The sequence below is a fragment of the Pan troglodytes genome, chromosome 15 (genome assembly GCF_028858775.2).
Source record: "Pan troglodytes isolate AG18354 chromosome 15, NHGRI_mPanTro3-v2.0_pri, whole genome shotgun sequence".
NCBI lineage: Eukaryota > Metazoa > Chordata > Mammalia > Primates > Hominidae > Pan > Pan troglodytes.
This window is the reverse complement of record NC_072413.2, coordinates 7,062,494-7,082,847: the sequence shown is the minus strand read 5'-3', so window position 1 is coordinate 7,082,847 and position 20,354 is coordinate 7,062,494. Positions and strand designations below refer to the sequence as shown.

The 20,354-nt window shown below is 35.0% G+C and overlaps 1 pseudogene; it reads right to left on the bottom strand.

The window, feature by feature from the left end:
• Positions 1-144: 144 nt before the first annotated feature.
• On the bottom strand, positions 145-20,244 carry LOC129136797 (ankyrin repeat domain-containing protein 18B-like; annotated as a pseudogene).
• Positions 20,245-20,354: the final 110 nt, after the last annotated feature.

The window sequence follows — 20,354 nt, the reverse complement described above, 5'->3', positions numbered from 1 at the left end:
TTGGATTCTACTAAATAATAAACATCCACATGTGGCAAAGTGTTTGGATGCCAATCATTCAGTTGTGATTATGGGTGGGAAGAATTGAGATGGTGCAAATAAACTTTTTTAAATTTTTTTTTATTTTCAAGATGGAGTCTTGCCCTGTCACCGAGGCTGGAGTGCAGTGGTGCAATCTCAGCTCCTGCAACCTCCGTCTCCCAGGTTCAAGCAATTCTCTGCCTCAGCCTTCCTAGTAGCTGGGATTACAGGTGCCCACCAAAACACCAGGCTAATTTTTTTTTCGTACTTTTAGTAGAGATGGGGTTTCACCATCTTGGCCGGGCTGGTCTTGAACTCCTGACCTCGTGATACACCTGCCTCGGCCTCCCAAAGTGCTGGGATTACAGGCATGAGCCACCACACCTGGCTGGTGCAAAGAAACTTTAAAAGTGGCATAGGCTGGGTGCGGTGGCTCATGCCTGTAATCCCAGCACTTTGAGAGGCTCAGGCAGGCAGATCACAAGGTCAGGAGTTCAAGAAGAGCCTGGCCAATATGGTGAAACCCTGTCTCTACTAAAAATGCAAACATTAGCTGGGTGTAATGGTGGGTGCTTGTAGTCTCAGCTACTCAGGAGGCTGAGGCAGGAGAATCACTTGAACCCGGGAGGTGGAGGTTGCAGTGAGTGGAGATTGCACCAAGACACTCCAGCCTGGGTGACAGAGTGAGACACTGCCTCAAAGAATAGAACAAAAATGTGGTATGAACCACAGCTAAACTACAATCAATTAGAGAGTAAGCCAAAGCATCTCAAAGTATATCATCAGTTATCAGGCAATAACATGCAATTTCTAAAACCTAACTTAAATGCAGCTTTTAAAGACATTTCAAATGTGTCAGTTTAGTCACATTTATTGAATAAAGTTAGCAAATGGATATCTCTTGAAAATGAGAGCTCCAGGGAATTAAAAAATGTAAAGTTCCCATTTCCTTTCTGTGTTAACACAGCTAATTATGATCTTTACTTCACATGCAAAAGTCAACAGAACAACTCAGTATTTCACCAAATTATAAACAAGAATTACGCTAGAGAAATTAAACCCTAAAGAGAAACGGTCATATAACTAACCTCAGTCAAGTAGTTCTGGCAGTTATTTGAAGTCTGAGGTTTGAAGTAGGAATTCTTATGGGCATTTGGGGAATATATTTTCTGTTGAGTCCTATACTAGTAAGATTTTCAACAAAAGGTGACTCTCGACCTCGCCTTGTGGGAAGAGTGCTGAGAAAATATTTCACCTGCTCTTTCTCCATAAAGAGCTGATACTGATCATTGCTATTTTCTTATTCGATCTGTAAAGATAGCAAAGACAAATGCTTAATATTTCATTTTTCCTTAAATGATTCTTAATGACTTGCAGTTTTTAAAACCTTACCCTGAGAGTAAACCAAATTACCCACTAAATAGTGTTTTCACACAGAAGATGTGTAAGAGCATACCTGTTGTAAGGAATTATAATTTTAAAATCGTTCTAAAGAAGCACCATTGTTTCTAAGGTGATTTCTACTGAACAAGCAGTTCAAACAAAGTAGACAGGGAAGAGAAATGGCTATCAGTGATGTATGGCTCAACAGGTAAAACTTCCTGCCTTCTAAAATGGCTCTACTTGTAAGATTCTGAAGATTCCATTAGAAATACTTGTATTTAAAGGGTAATAATGTGGGAAAATGAATATGTTGATTTGCTTGATTATAAGAACCACTTCACTAGAAATAATTATATCAAAACATCATGTTGTACTCCTTAATGTAGGTTAAGAAAACTAAAATGAACGAAAAAAAATCTAGGAATACTTGTGTTTAGTAAACCAGTTTTAGATTTCACTCTTGTACATTTCACCCATTATCTAGGACCAATTAAACATTTGGCACTGAGGAATAATTCAGAGCAACAACTCCTAGGGGAGAACTAGATTGTCTGGTTGGTGATCAAAAAGAACTAAAGCATCTCTGAAGGCAATTAGCCCCCAACACTGTGACCAAGGCCCTGGAGGTGGGGCATGTTCTTTCTGCCTTCCACACACCGCTTCAGGCTGAACAAGGTGTTATTTTTTAACCGCTTTATGAATTACACTTCTTTAAATTCCTGTGATAATTATTCCCTATTTCACAAGGGTGCCTTTCTGTAACATATTGAATATGTTACACAAATAGTCTTTCTTGAGGCACCCTTTGGTGATAATACTAAAGATCACAATCAAAAACAATTGTGCCCAGAGTAGCAGTACCACTTTGCATTTAGGTTGTGATCCACTGAAAAGTAAATTAAACACATTAATATTTCTATTTAGGGAAATTCTGAGAAGTAATTTTATAACAAGATCACTTCATTAATTATAAAGCTTCAAAAATACTTAGTGAAAAAAACTAACAGATCAGGTTAATTACATGAGACTTTTCAGGAAAAAAAGCCATACAAAAGCAAAAAAAAAAAAAATGAGAGGAGAGACAAAAACTATCTTTGACTAACATTTTAAAGGTAAAATTATTTACTAACATTATTTTTCAAAATTACATTGTCAAATTAGCATTCACTTCCTTCTAATATCCTGAAGCCATCTCACTAAAAATTATGCTTTTGAAACAAATTAATGAGCTTAATTCATTTTCTATGAGTGTATGTTTTGACTTACTTAGTTAATTTTTTTGACATGGAACTGTTAGCTTTCAACGCTGCTGCAAAGGCTTCCTTATATTCTTCTAACTCAGTTGTAACCTCTTCATAAGCAGTTTTCATTTTGTAGAATTTACATTCCACATCTTTAAGTGTGAGTTCCTTCTTATTTAGTGAAGCTGTATTATATCCTTGTTTAACTGCTCTAATTGTTTTTTATATTGTGCTTGTTCCTAAAACAGAGGAAAAGAATACACTTTTAAAACAATTATAACCTAATTATTATGTTTGTTGGCTTTCATTTTGAGTCAGTGATTCAAAGAGTATTTTCGAATATGTTAAAAAAGAGGATGAAGTTTAAAATATTTCAGCAATATCAAAACTAATAACTGAATTCAGAATTAAGTCTGATTTGTAAAAATTTGAAATCATAATTGTGCTAGTATTAATGTAATCTGGTCATATAAAAAGTAATAGAATCTATTCATAATTTTAAAAAGGAATCAATGAACACTGTAGCTTAAGACCAATTCATAATAATCACATAATTTCTAAATCACAATTTTTTCCTATGCCAACTGGTCTTAATCATCAAATGACTCCATAATGAGAATCATTACTCTGAAAGATTGATTTTGTTATAATAATAATGGAAATTTAAATATTTAAAAGAAAAAACAGATACCATTTTTTTCTAGAACTCTACAAAGCAGATTGCTACAAGAGAGGCAGAGGAAACAATATATATATATATATAAAATCTCCAAAATATAATTTGCAGTGAAATAAATGAAAGCACATTAAAAGTAAACTTACCTGATTTAAACAACTCACCTGTAAATGGATTTCTTCTAATTTTTCTACTGCCTGCATTGCCCTTTCATCTAGCTCTGATTTATATTCTTGTAGTTTACTAAGTTCTACCATACTGTTTTCCATATGTGTCTTAGGATTTAATATTTCTTCTTCTAACATCTTTTGATCCTCCTCAAGTTTTTCACATTCCTGTTGTACTTTTTTCATAGATAATAACTCCTGTTGAAAAACTTGATTCTCTTTAGCCAAATTGACACATTTTGAAGATACAGCTTCCTTCTCCGCCATAAGATCATCAAGCTGCATGAATAAAATAGTATAGCTTGATAATGAAGTAGGCTGAGAATAATCTAATACAAAACCAATAGCAAATTTTGAAATGCATTTACTTGCAATAAAATGTTATCTGTAATGCAGCAGATTCTTCAAATGTGAACCCTTAAATTACTCAGAATTTTAAGAACAAAGTTAAAGCTACCATGAGTCATAAAAATATATTCTTTACTATCATCATCTTTGCCACAGAATTTTTGTACTTCATTTTACTTTTATTTTTCTGATAATTCATTTTTGTTCCCCCTTAAATGGCACAAAGTTATCTCCTAGTAAAAAGTGTCTAACCCCCTTCCTTCATTATTATTCCCCACAGTATGTCAAAAAAAGTTTCAGAGATATCATATTGAGTTATTTAGGCCAAAGTCAATAAATGGGTCTAGGAATAAGACTTTGAAAATGATATTACACTCTATATTAGGCATGGTGGCTCATGCCTGTAATCCTAGCACTTTAAAAAGCTGTGGCAGAAAGATCACTTGAGGCCAGGAATTTGAGATCAGCCAGAGCAACATAGTGAGACCCCCATCTCTACAAAAAAAAATTTTTCTAAATTACCCGGGCATGGTGGCTCATGCCTGTAGACCCAGCTAGTTGGGATACTGAGGCAAAAGGATGGCTTGTATCCAGAGTTCAGGGCTGCAGTGAATTATTATCACTGCACTTCTGCCTGGATGACAGACAAAGACCCTATCTCAAAAAAAAAAAACAAAATAATGAAATCTATGATTAAGGATTCTGATGCTATAAGCCTTTCCTTAAACTGCAAATGTTTCATGCTAATTTGAATTGCATTTTAAGAAGTAATGATTCTTGGGGTAAAGACCATAGAATACAGCACCTAGAAATAAATCCACATATTTCCAGCCAACTGATTTTGGACGAACATGCCAAGAACATACGCTGGGGAAAGGACAGCCTCTTCAAATGAATGACACTGGGAAAACTAAATATCCATATGGAGAAGAATGATATTAGCTTCCTATGTAACACCATATAACAACATAAACTCAGAATCGATTGAAGACTGAAATATAAGGCCCAAAATTATCAAACTACTCTAAGTAAATATAGGGAAAATGCTTGAGGACATTAGTCTGCACAAAGATTTTTATGGGTAAGACATCAGAAGCATAGGCAAACAACAAATCGTAGACAAAAGACACTACATTAAGCTAAAGAGCTTCTGTCCAGCAAACAACTGAGCGAAGAGAAAACCTGTAGAATAGGAGAAAATATTGTCAAGCTATTCACCTAATAAGGGACTAATATACAAAATATACAAAAAAACTCAAACAACTTCACAGTAAAAAAAAATCTGAGTTTAAAATTGGGTAAAATATCTAACTATACTTTTTTTTAGAAAAAGAAATACAAATATCCAATAAATAAATTTTAAAATGCTCAGTATCACTAATCCTCAGGGAAATACAAATCAAATCTACAATGTGATGTAATCTTGCTTCAATTTGAATAAATTGCTGTCATTGAAAAGACAAAAAAAAAAAAACAAATGCTGGTGAGGCTCCAGAGAACAGTAAACTCTTACATGCTGTTGGTGGGAAGGTAAATTAGTGCAGCCACAATAGAGAACAACAGGAGGTTTTCTCAAAAAAACTAATAATGGGACTGCCGAGGGATCCAGCAACCCCACTACCGGATATTCAGGCAATAGAAAAGAAAAAAATAGATCAAAAGGATATCTGTCCTCATATGTTTACTGTAGCTCTATCCACAACAGCTTGTGTATGGAATCAACCAACATGTCCATCACCAAATGAATGGACGAAAAACTGTGGCACACAAACACAGTGGAATACTATTCAACGTATAAAGGAATTAAATCCTGTTATTCGTGGCCACATGGATCAGTCTGACGGATGTTATGTTAAGTGCAGACACAGAAAGATAAATACTGCACATTCTTACTCATGTAAGGGAGCTAAAGGAAAATTGAAGGCTGGGCAATATGGCTGATGCCTGTAATTTCCTAGCTCTTTGTAAGACCAAGGCAAGAGAATCATTTGAGGCCAAAAGTTCCAGAGCTCCCTGGGCAACATAGGGAGATATCTCTACAAAGTCAAAAATCAGACATGTGCAATGGTGCATGCCCATAATGCCAGCTGCTTAGGAGGCTGAGGTGTGAGGATCAGATGGGCCCAAGAGTTTGAAGCTGCAGTGAACTATGATCAAACCACTGTCTCCAGTCTGGGTGACTACAGTTGCCCAGAGCCCAGACTACACTAGCAAGACCCTGTCTCTTAACAAAAAAAAAGCTCACAGAAGTAGGGGAGGGGAGGCTGGTTAATGGATACAGAATTACAGTTAGATAAGAGGAGTGAGTTCTGGTGTTCTGTGGCATTTTAGGGTGAATATGGTTAACTATGACTTATTGTATATTTTTAAAAAGCCAGAAAATTTTGAATGTTCACAATTCAAATAAATGAAAAATGGTTGAAGTAGTAAATGTGCTAGTTAGCTTGATCATTACACACTATAAACGTGTATAAAAATATCACTCTATAGCCCATAATTATGTATATATGTGTCAATTAAAACAAAAGAGAAGCTACATTCATCCCATTTAAAAAACAGAATATGGGCCAGCCTTACTGACTTCCTTCTAATGAGTAGAATGTAGTGAAAGGGATACCATGTGTCTTCCCTATCTCAGACTGTTTTCCCTTGGAACCCAGCCCCAATTGTGAGAGCCATCAGGCCACAAAGAGAGCCTGAAAGTGCCTGTGTCAGTGTTCATGCTGCCTGTCCCAACCAAGTTTACAGCCGATGGCCAGCGTCAACCATCAAACAAGTGGGTGACCAAAGCTTCAGAGGATTCCATTTCCCCAACTGATCAGCTGTTCCTAGGGAAGCTGAAGGGAGCAGAGACAAGCTGTCCTGGCCAAGTTTTTCCCAAACCACAGGTTCATGAGCAAAATAAATGTTTTTCTTTCAAGCCACAAGACTCTGGGTAATTGTTAGGAAAATAAGTTTTAAAAAGAGACAACAGGAAACATAACCTATGCAGCAGAAAAGAGTCTCCTTTAAAGCAGGATCTAATAAATGTTGATATTTATTTATTGATGTCAAACATTATTGAGAAGCAGTAGATAACCAGGAGAGAGACATAAGCTGCTGAGGAGGAATTTTCCTAAAACTCCTTCAATTATGAACTCTGATAACAAGGCAAGGGTGTCTTCTTACAATTTCCCCTCAAGTTAGGAAGTAAGACTAGGAAGCAAGAAGATGTATGATTTGAAAAACACCTAGAAATACTGGGTGACATAGGCAAAATCAGACATTTACCTGATTTCAATTAACTAAAATTCTAAAAGAAGAAGTTTTGAGTATTTATTAATCTACCTAGTATTCAATTTTCATTTTCTTTTCTAAATGAGGAAATAAGGAGAATATTATGGAATGATTTTTATTCTTCACAGAAGTAAAATAAGCATAGTGTGTTTTTGAGTGTTAAGACACAAATGCAATTTCTCCTTTACCTTACTCCAAGCTTGTTTGTATGCAGAAGTTAAGACCATCCCATCTCTATGCTATGCCACAATGCTTCTCTATAGCACACAATTTGGCTCTGAAATTTTGAAAGTCAAAATACTAATCTACTATGTGTCTCTGATAAATTGCCTGAACGTTATCTGATTTTGAAGTGTTGCACTCCTAAGACTTTTTCTTGGAATGAGTTAAACGTTTTATTCCAAGAATCCTCTACTGAGCTAGAAAGCAGAGCTGTGCATCTCTGTTTCAGTAAAGGGAGGTCAATACAGGGAACTGTGGTTTCTGAGAATGCAAGATCTGCACTAAGAAAAGGATTAGCCACAGTGCTACCCAAGAGAACCAGCTACCAGGAGGAAAGAGGGTCTGTAAACTGCAAGATGATGACTTCACTTGATTTCCACTGAGAAAAGCTGGTGGCTCAGACTTAAACTTCTCCTTCCTAGATGGTAAACATCTATGGAAGGTTCTATGAATTATAATGAGTTAGTAAAACATAATGCACTGAATATTAGACTATGTCAGCAGATCCTATAACCAAAACTTACTGAAAATATAATTATACTGGGAGGCAATGGAAAAGAGACTAAAGGCTTGAATGGAGAAAAAAAGAAATTAAGTGTGTCTTGTAAGCCTGGCGTCTGATCATGTCTTAGAGGAAGTAAGGTATAAGCTGGCCAGAGACTCCTTTGTGACACAAAAGGTGAAGTTACAGACATTCCACTAAATTTAATTTTTATTATGACATAAGACAACTGGTAATATGCAACATGATTGAAAAAAACTTCTCATTCAATTCGATTGGGCCTTGACATAAGAATAGACATAAACAAGCTAAGAATTGACAATCTAAAAATAAGCCTGCACTTTTACAGTCAATTGATTTTATACAAGCTTAACAAAAGAACAAAATGGGAAAAGAATAGTCTTTTCAACAAATGGTGCTGGGACAACTGGGTATCCATAAGCAAAAAATAAATAAAGTTCGACCAAATATCTTATTTAATAATTAACTCAAAATAAAATATTTAACTGTAAAAGCTAAAACTATAAAACCCTCAGAAGAAAACACTGGCATAAATCTTCGTGACTGCATTTGCCAGTGTTTTCTTAGCTATGACTCCAAAGGAAAAATGGATTCAATGGACTTCAAAATTGAAAACTGCTGTGCCTCAGAAGACAGTATGAAGGAGTGAAAAGGTAAGACGCCAAGTAGAAGAAAGTATTTGAAAAGCGTGTATCTGATAAGGGACTTACATATATAGGAAATATAAATAACTCTTGCAATTAATAAATAACAAGATAAGCCAATTTTAAAAAATGGGAAAAGATTTTGAATAGATATATCTGCAAAGAAGATATAAAGATGGATAAGCACATTAATAGATGCTTAATGTAATTAGTCATTAGGAAAATGTAAATCAAAACCACATGTGGTATCACTTCACACCACAGGATAAAATCTTTGTTCAAGAAAAAAGAGTGTTAGGAAAAATGTAAAGAAATTAAAACCCTTATCTAATGCTGCTGGGAATGTAAAGTGATGCAGCCACTTTGGAAAACAAACTGGCAGCTCCTTAAAGGGTTAAACATGAAGTTACCATATGACACAGAAATTCCAGTCATAAGTATATGTTCCAGAAAAGTAAAAACATACGCATGCACAAAAACTCATACATAAATGTTTACAGCAGCATTATTAATAGGAGTCAAAAAGTGGAAAGAACCAGAATGTCTGTCACCTTTGGGTGGGAGAGAACCCAAAGGTCCATCACCTGGTGAATGGATAAATGAAATGTTTGATGTATACATACAGTGGAATATTACTCAGCAATAAGAAGAAATTAAGTACAGATACCGTATTAGGAGGAGACAGCAAAATGCCTAGGCAGATACGGAAGGGTCCCCGGAGAATCTCCAACCAGCCCCACAAGTGTTTACACCAGATATTATGTGCAGATAAGGGAACCGGACTTGTCTTGCCTGGACATGCCCACAGCAGACCGGAGGCCCACATGCAGTGGGGGGATGGGGTGGAGTCACCAGGAATTCACACCTTATGCAGAGGAGGAGCCTGGCCGCTTCAGCTAATGTGATCCTGGTATTCAATTGTGAGGTGGAAACCTCTTTGCAGGACCCCTCTCTTTGCTGAGAGCTGTCCTTTCACATAATAAATTCTGCCCTCCTCAATGTGTCTGCATGCTTAATTTTTCCTGGTCACGAGAGAAGAACCCAGATGTAGCTGAACTAAGGAGCAAAAACCCGGCATGAATACCTGCTACAGCACAGATGCAGCATGAAAAATTATGCTAAGTGAAATAAGCCAGTCCCAGCAGACCACTTGCTTTTTATTTCAGAGACTTATAGGCAAATGTATACAAAGAAGGTGGGTGGTTCCCTAGGGCTGACGGAGGATGAGAAAACTGGTGAAGATGGCTAAATGATGTGGGGTTTGTTTTTCGGGTGATGAAAATGTTCTAAAATTAATTGTAATGATGACGGCATAACTCTCTGAAAATACTAAAGTTAATGAATTCTATACTTTAAATGAGTGAATTGTATAGCGTGTTCATTATTTCTCAATAAAACTGTTACCCCCCACCCCAAATTAATTTGGTACTAGAGATCTGGAGATAGGTACTGCTTGGTTTCAAATCACTGGCCAGGGTTCAAGGTCTAAGAGAATCAACAACATGTCCTTTTTATAGAAAAAGAGATTTATATTTTACAAGCTATCCTTTTCATTAGTATCAAGTCTGTAAAATTAAATGAAAAATCTTTCTTTCACTGCTTAAAGCACTGACAGATTTATATAGAGGAATAAGACCTTGTTTTCTTTGGCCCCAATTTCTATCTAAAGGGTCTGGGAAACACACCCTTCAAACTATCAAATCTCATCAGATGGGTTTTATTAACACTTATAATGTGGCTTCCTTTCTAATCTGATTCTGGTGCAGCATCACAGAGAGAAGAAGCTGAAGGAAATCAAAATATTTTACCCCCAAATATATTTTTTGACGTATTTTGAAATGGCTGCTGCAGGGCCAAGAGATTGAAATGGCCCTCATTAAGGTAGCCCAATCTCTCCCCTTCTAGGTCTTCCCAGATCTGGGGAAGATTAACTAAGAGCCTGAGGCATTTAAAGTTTGAAAAGATATATTTACCCTCTATTTTCTCAACATATTTTGGCAGAATTTGGATTTTTTCCATTATCAATATTTTCCAAAATGCATGATTTTTAATACCAAAACTGATTTAAAATTACCATACGTTGGAATATAAATTATTCTATTATAAAGATACATGCATTTGCATGTTCACTGCAGCACTATTCACAATAGTAAAGACATGGAATCAACACAGATAGACATTATCAGTGATAATGGGATAAAGCAAATGTGGTATATATACACCATGGAATACTATGGAGCCATAAAAATGAATGAGATCATGCTCTTTGCAGGGATATGGATGAACCCGAAGCTGATATCTTCAGCAAACTAATGCAGGAAGAAAAAACCAAACACTGCATCTTCTCACTTATAAGTGGGAGCTGAACGATAAGAACACATGGACTCGGGGAGGGGAACAACAAACACTGGGGCCTGTTGGGGTCAGGAGGGAGAGCATCAAGATCAATAACTAATGTGCACAGGGCTTAATATCTAGGTGATGGATTGATAGATGCAGCAAACCATCATGGAACACGTTTACCTATATAAGAAACTTGTTGGCCAGACTGGTCTTGAACTCCTGACCTCATGATCTTCCTGCCTTGGCCTCCCAAAGTGCTGGGAGTACAGGTGTGGCCACCATGCATGGTGGCTATTTCTCTTTTTAAATTCTCTCAGGACTCCTAAAATCTCAAAACTTTGACCTAGATTCCCTAATCTACATTTCCAGCTCTGACCATTTTCTTGAGGTCTCTTCCTTCTAGTACACATGTTATAGAAAATATTCTCAACCACATGCTCATACATTGCTAATTGGTGCAGATTACTTTTGTAGATAGTGAATGTTGTCTATTTTATGTTGGTTCTCATTAATGTTACTTTGAGTATACTGTTATTTTCTAATCTCAAAGGGGGACTATCTCACTGTTATGATACTAACCAGTATACTTTGTCCTTTTTTTCTTGCTTTCTTCTTTTTTGGACCAGTATACTTTGTCCCTTTTTTGCTTTTCTTTTTTTCTTTTTTTTTGAGATGGAGTCACACTGTGTCATCCAGGCTGGAGTGCAGTGGCACCATCTCGGCTTACTGCAACTTCCACCTCCTGGGTTCAAGTGATTCTCCTGCCTCGGCCTCCCAAGTAGCTGGGACTACAGGTGCACACCACCACACCTGGCTAATTTTTGTATTTTCAGTAGAGACAGGGTTTCACCATGTTGGCCAGGCTGTTTTTGAACTGCTGACCTCAGGTAATCCACGCACCTCAGCCTCCCAAAGTGTTGGGATTACAGACGTGAGCCACGGCACCCAGCCCTCTTTTTCTTTTATGATGAAAACTTTCCCATGAGAATCATATTATCAATTGTTTGCCTTTGTTTTCTTTTAAAGAAATTCCTTTTCCATAAAGATATGGCATGATGAAAGTCTTGTTCTAAAGTTTCTTTTGGGGGACACTGAACTATGTCATTGGGAAGCTTCAGTAAGTAGAGATCTCCCTTCTTCTCACTCAAGATTCTTCATCTCAAAATGGTGTCCACCAAATGTCTTAATCCAGGTAGTCGCTTGTTTAGAAATTCATGAAATAAGAACCTTCTCGAGAAGTTGGAGGCTATTGATTGAGATGGTTTAACGCTGCCCCTTATTATATGTTTTACTCCCAAGGTAGACATCAAAGTGGCTAATAATTCTATGACTGATGTCTAACTCACTTCTATGGGAATCTATACAAAACGTTTTATTTATGAGACAGAGTCTCCCTCTGTTACCCAGCCTGGAGTGCAGTGGCTTGATCACTGTTCACTACAGCCTCAATATTCCAAGCTCAAACGACCCTCCTACCATGGCCTCCCAATGTAGCTGGGACTGCAGGCGTGCACCACCATGCCTCAGATAAGTGTTTAATTTTTTTTTTTTTTGAGACAGGGTCTCACTATATTGCTCTGGCTGGTCTCAAACTCATGGGCTCAAACGATCCTCCTGCTTCAGCCTTCCAAAACCAGGTGTTTAACTGGGGACTAACATGAAACACTTAGAAGACTACGTGGAACATAGTGAGCTACATAAAATATTTGCTATTAGCATAATAATTTTATTGTATATCTTAACAAAATTGTGTATTTCAGGCAGGTGGCATGCCAATGGAAGTACTCTCCTATAGCTGCACTGAATCATTCTTACCACTGAGAGTTGCAGCAAATGGGGGACATAATTTATAACTTACTTTTCTCTCTGTATGACTCATTAGGCAATGACTATGTATGTACTACAATGTAAACAGCACCTCCTGGATTGAATAGTACGTAACTGACATGACCAGCAGAGACAGGCTAAAGACACTGAGCTGAAAACCCTGGACTCTATTGCTAAATCAAGGCTCCTGAATCCATTCCCTCTGAGCAACTGTTGCTGTGGTGCTGCCTTCACAAGCACTCTGCTGAGCACTCAGATTGAGGTGCTCTGCTATCTGTCATCGGACAAGCTGCACCCAGAACTGTTCAGCTGACAAACTGGTAGCAGTCCAGAAATACAGTTCTGCTGCATAGTGAAAAAAGGCCAATTTAGATTCTTTTTCATAGAGAGAAAAACATAAATATGTGATTTAACAAGTCTCCTGTATTAAACTAATTGGTTTAGATTTGATATATAATTGCTAAAAACACACTTAGAATATAAACCTTACTGTGTCAAGGTCTCAAAGAAGAAATAATTGGTATGGTATAAAGTATTGAATTGTATGCTACAAACTTCTAAGCTAAAATATTTTCAATGTATGCAAGGATAGGTGGCATACATATTATATATTATTCCCCCATTAAGCAAATTTATAATGAGAGAAAATTATCTTCCATAAAAAAAAGCCATGTAAAATTAAGAACTAAGTTGTTCTGCACAGACTAGACAATGATTGCTAACACATAAGGTCAATGAGAGAACAGTCAGAGAAAGCTTCATGAAAACAATAAATTGTCTGCCACGTCTGAGTGAATGAGGCTAGATGAACAGAAACTGAGAAGGTAGAAAGAATAGCATGAGCAAGACAAGTGCTGAAATCTGCCCAATTAACTCTGAGGATAAAGTCCAATGGCAGAGAAATAAAAACCCGTGTCCACATAATAACCTGTAAGTGAATGTTCACAGCAGCATTTTTCATAAGAGCTAAAAAGTGGAAACTAACCTCAAGGTCCATCAACTGATGAATGAATGGAAAACCAGTATAGCCATGGAATAGAATATCATTTAACTATAAGAAGAAATAAACTACGAATGTGTGCTAAAACAGTATGCTAAGTGAATTCTGAAAACATTATGCTAAGTGAAAAATCCAGTCACAATGGACTACGTATTGTATAACTCTATGTATATGAAATAAGCAGAACAGGCAAACATATGGAGACAAAAGGAGATAGATGGTGGTTGCCTACAACAGAGGTAGGTGGAGGGACATGGAGGAAGGCTGCAGTCATACCCAGGAGATGTGGGGTTGCTTTTCAGGGTGATGAAAATGCTGTGAATATACTAATAGATACTGAGTTGTACATTTTAAATGGTCGAACTCTCTGAAATGTGAATGATATCTCAGTGAAACTGTTTTTAAAATCCAAAGGCAGGTCAAGATAATTTTCTCAACTCTCAATTTTTGATGTACATGTTATCTCAAATTTAAATATTTCCACAGTTTTATAGTATATTTTAAATAAAAGATAAATAAAGAAAATGCCTAACTTTTCAAATAGTTTGTAAATTAACCTAAAACATGCACTTTTAAAAGAATAGTACAATGGCCTTTCTGTACAAGTTAACCTAGAATCTGTGAAATAAATAGACACAGATTCTGTGTCCACTCACAAAAGTGAAGAAATAAGACAATTTTCTGGAACATTCCATGAAACATTCTTCTCTGATTTAATCTGGCCTGCCTCATCAGAGCAATACAAAAATTACTTAAAAATACTGTTTTAACAGGACAAAAGTCAGTTTTCTATGAGGAATGATGTATAATTCTCAACTTTTCCAAGGGTACATATTGTAAGAGAAAAGGTATGCAATGGTTTTTCAAAATGGTAGAAAGTCACTATATAAAAAAATAAGTACATTATAGAGATAGTAAAATGGAAATAATTCATTGTAATGAAAATAAAAAATCAAGCTTCTGCCATAATTAGTATCCTAAAACATGTTATGTAATTCAACTAGCTACAGAATAACAGTTGACATGCTAAGTTCCATACATACTTGACTTTCCACTTGAAATAATTTCTTCTTTGGGACCTGTGTCTCATCCAAATTAATGTGATAATGTGATATACCTTCCAGTGGAGACTCTAACATAGTTAATTTTTTTTAGGCTGTCAGCCGCTTCTTGTTGAAGTTGTCTCACAACCACCTGAGAAAATATTTTTGTTACTGATTTTATAAATTGCCTTATTATTAAATTATGCTAATAATATTTAACTCTAGCATACCTACTTTGAAAATTATCACCACACATATCAATTCACCTTCTTTTAATCACATGTACACATTTGTATTTATTACTGAATTCAGTGAGGGATGCACAATATGTTCTCTTCCTGCCAAGTTGGTATTCTCCTACTTACATAACAGATTCATCCCACCATTCAATCATCTTAGAAGCTCAACTCAACCTCAAAGTTCCTGACATATTCAATCACCTGTTCAAATCCTTCCAACAGATTCCTATCTCAGAATAAAAGTAAAATTCCAATGGCCTTTGAGGTCCTAGGTAAACAGGTCACTACCTCCCTCTCTGACTTCAAAGCTCCTACAAATCCCTCCTGTAATTACTCCATTCCCACTGTACGTGAAGCCTGCCACCCCTCAGTCTGAAAATAGGGATCTAATGCCTTACTCATAAATCACAGGCAGCTACAATTATCTTTGTACTGAACAAAATTATATTCCAATGATAGTCATTGAGTCTTGAAATAAAAATTAGGAGCTAATTATTAATATAAATATTCAAATTAAACTATAAATACCAGTGGGAAGACTAAACCAAATATAGTTTTGCTAAATATTACCACATGTATCCTAAATTATGATTTTATAACAAGTAGGTGCCTTTAAAACATTACATAGTCAAAAAATATGTAATTTGACATATTTTCAGATTTGTTAAATTAATATGATTAATAACAAAGATATACCAACTAAAATACATAAAAAGCTACTTAAAGCAAGGTATTACAAGACACAGCAATACACTTCAGTTCATCTGGGAAATCTAGAATTAAGTGTCAAAGAAAATCAATTAAATTTTAATTTGAAAATACTCATTTCAGGTGTAAACATTTCCATTTATACTTACATTATGGTCTTAACATGTGGCAACATAAAGTCATTAAAATTATTATTTCAGCAGTACAGAACTATCTACCTTAAAATATGACTCTGTGCCTAATAAAATTTCATAGGTGACACAATGTCTTTTCTCAAAGTAAATCATCTCTCACCTCTACCTTTTATTTCCTAGAAATGAGGCACGTTTCTAAGCTGGTATAGTAAACACGGTTTTCCTTTTTTTTTTATTAAAACGGCTTTGTTGAAATATAATTTACATACTATAGAATGTATCTGTTTTAACTTAAAGTTAAAAGATTTTTTAGTCCATTTACTGAGTTGTGCAGCCATCTCTACAATCCAACTTTACAGCATTTCCATCACTGCAAGATCCCTCACTCCCATTAGCAGTCACTACCAGCTTTCAGCCCCAGCCCTTTGCAAACATTAGTCTACTTTTTGTCCCTATACGTTTATCTTTTCTGGATGCTTCATGTAAATGGAATTATACAGTATGGTAAACACACTTTTTATCCATTGATTTTTATATTCAACTAAGTTCAACATGTATCCAGAACCAAATGTTTAAATTTTCTTTCTAAAAGTTTGAAAATATTTATCTTCCTTGATACTTACTACTCTTTCTGCTTTCTTTCTCTCATATTGAAAGAGACTTTCTTTTAAATGATCACATTCATTCATTACCTTCTTATTTTTCTCTTCTAGCATGAGGTCTTTCTTTCCACTCTCAATAAAGCCTCTTTGGATATTAGTTACTATCTCTTTATGATCCTCTTTCTGATGAACATCATCTAGTTGCTGTTCAATGCACGGATTTTCATGTTGGAGTTGACATATCCTCTCTTCTACACAGCTCCACTTTCCAGTGGAATTATTCACTTTAGCTTCTGCATTTTCATACATCTCTTTCATTTCCTTTATTTGCTGCTGTGTTTGGCTTAGGTCGTTTGGAGAGTTTCTAAAGCCAATGACTTTTTTCTGAGAGTATCTCTTTTCTTACGGAACTTACCTTTTAAGGTATTGAATTTAATTTGCGTTTTAGAAAGTTGTTCAGTAAGAAACTCATTCTTATCTTCTACTTCGGAAATATCAGAACTCATTTTTACTTGTACGGAAACATCTTGTGTTCACTCTAATGCAAGTTTTAGGTTTCTTTCTGTTTTCACATTTTCACTGTGTTTACTTATAGCAGCAGTCAGTCTAGACTGATGATTCAATTTCAGCTTCCAGTCTTTTGTTGCTTTCTTCTTCCTTCAACAGTTCGGAATTGAGCCTTGTATTCTCAGCTTTGAGATCATTAAGCTCTTGTTGATACCGGAATTCTGTTTTTGTTATCAATTCCTCATTGAGTTTTATATACTTTTCAAGGGCAGCATTTATTTTTTTCACAATTTTAACGTCCTTAAGATATTTATTTTCTTTTTCCAGGTTGTCATTTTTCATTGTGCATATTTCCTGTCTGAGTATAGCAATATCTGTCTTCAAAATGCAATTTTCATCCATCAGATCTTTCATTTCTTCGTGATTATGAAAATCCTAAATAAAACAAAAGAAAGTTTTAGCTAGTACTCAATAAAATAACATATCATGATTACCTCTGAAGTTAAAGAATAACCTGCACATCCATATACTAAAAAGGTTACTGTAAGTGGATATCCAACTGGAGAAAAAGTTGAAACAAAACTTTGAACCTTATAGAGCATAAGTTCCAAAAAGTTCAGAAATTTATTTAAAGTCAATGAATTTATAAAAGTAAACACACACACACACACACACGCACACCAGAGAATTTTTAAGAATTTCAGAATTGGAAAAGCCTTTCCCTGAATTACAACAAACTCAAAAGCATAAATTAAAGCATTAACAAATTTGACTAAATTAAAATATATCAAAAAATTGCATTTACACTTTGATATCTAACCCATACACCACCCTATAGTAAGAACCTTACTTCACACGTACTTGGACAGATAAAATTTCCCAGAGTTACTACAGTTCTGTTTCACTGATAACATTCTATTTCAATTTGACTCTTTTAACACTTTTATAGTCAGTTGTAAGAATTACATTTACTAAATCATAAATCTAGACATTATACGAGTCACTCCTATATACATTCATTGATGAACTCATCTAGTTACCACAATTTTGAAAAAGAAATGTTAAAAATATAAGCAAGCTACAGGATTTTCCCCAGGACTTCTGACTCTACTTCTAGTTCTCTGACAGATCACAGTTACTTCTGTGGTGTAAATGTATCAATACGAAAGAAAACTTTTATTTCAAAACACCAATGGTAAATAAGATAAAATTTATAGAGCTCTTCTTAGAATATCATGAGATTATTTGTGATTGCAATAATTTGTTTCCTCTTTATAGTATTAGGTACAGTAATCAATATGAAATAGAGGGAAGTACAAGGAACAATTTTACTGGGAAAAAATCTTTATCAATAGGTTATCACTAAGTATATATTATGGCATATTATTGTTTTCAAAAGCTCTTTGTAATAAAATAATATCCTATGTGGATGCCAAGATTTATAATAAATATTAATAATTGTACCTGTAAGTGTCATCATTCATTTTTTGAAAATGAGATAACCTTTCTGGTTTGTTTTATACCAAAATATTATATATTAAATCAAGAGGATATTATAAGTAACATTGATAAATTAAAGTTTAAAATATAGAATTTTTACCAAAGATTGATTTATCTGATTTGGAGTATTTCTTGTAGTCTTCAGTTTCATCTCTAGTGATTGAACAGTTGGTTCAAGTTGTTTTGCTTCAACTTCTTTCTTATATTGTTTCTCTTTCCTTTCTAATTCTTCTCTATTTTTTTGTACAGCATATTAACATTTGTTTTTTCTTCACTTTCTTGTCTTAAGATGCATCTGCAGATAAAGACATTTATCTTAAAATTCATTTTGTTAAAAAACAAAGAGATCATCCTGTGATCTACCTCTGCAGATGCTCTTTATCATCCTAATAAAATTTCTATGTTCTGGATTATTTATCCTTTGTAGTTCTCAGATATTTAATTTCTCACTTCAACATCTTCAAACTAATGCATATACTTGAAAAGTAGTAAGGAAAGAATATTCTGCTAAAGTTTTTGTTACTAGTCACTCTAGTATGTATTATAAAAAAGGATACTGGAAATAATTCAGTATAGTTAGAAGTTCAAAATTACCTTTTCAAATCACACAATCATAATTACTCCCCGATTAGAAAAGATCATTTACAATCAACTAAATTTTTAAAGTTACTATTTATTGACAAGCGTATAAGTTCACTAGAAATAAATTTTCATCTCTATGAAATATTGTAGGTGTCTCTCCAAATGATTTACAGAGTAAGATGTCTCTCACACAAACTATATCTGCAGATGATTGTCATCTAAAACTAGGCTAAAGAGTCTAACATCTGTTACCCCACACTTTTTATAATTCTTTCTTAATACTTCCAATTCCCCTTCTTATTACATATATTTTATATATTTATTAAGCTGTTGTTCATTATGTGTAATATATAATTAATGCCCTTAATAAGTATGTGTATGTTTACACAAGTTATGTTTTCCTGTGAAATCTAGTCCCAGAAGTGGAGTTGTTGAGTTAAAGGGATGTCAGGTTATTTGAAATTTTGATACACAGCACTAAGTTACCCTTCAGAAATAATTTACCAATTTCATATACCAACAGTGTATGAGAATGCCTTTTTCCTCACATTTTCAATGGTAGTAATTACTTTTTCAATATCAGCATGACTTTACAAAATATATCTTATTTTATGTTAATTTGCATTTTTCTGATTACCAGGCAGGGCTAAATATCCCTGGTAAAACTATAAAACTTGTTAATCATAAGGAACATTAGTCCAATTTTGAATTAGTTTATAGCACAATGACAATTATCTGCTGAGAAATGCTGCTATAGGTGGCCAGGCACGGTGGCTCACTCCTGTAAACCCAGCACTTTGGGAGGCCGAGGTGGGCAGAACACCTGAGGTCAGCAGTTCGAGACAAGCCTGGATAACATGGTGAAACCTCATTTCTACTAAAAATACAAAAAATTAGTTGGGCAGGGTGGCACTTGTCTGTAATCTCAGCTACTAGGGAGGCTGAGTCAGGAGAATCACTTGAACCCAGTATGCATAGGTTGCAGTGAGGTGAGAACACACCATTGCACTCCGGCTTGGGCAACAAGAGAGAAACTCCATCTCAGAAAAACAAACAAACAAATAAAAAAACAAACAAAAACACACTGCTATAGGCTTACTTACCTATCATGCTCTTCCTTCAGTTTCTCGGGAAATTGCTGAGGATACGTTTTCCCAACCTTTCTTTTTTTGGTTAATCTGTCAGCAGCAGCAGAAGACGTAATATGACATACATTTTCTGATAGTTGTATTTTTTCACTTTTGTTTGTATTATTTCCTTCTTTGACCTTTAATAAAAGTAATATGAATAATAATTATTTTATTCAATAAAAAAAACTTTTCCCCTGATTTTTTCACTTGATTCAGGTTAACTATCACCATTTTAATG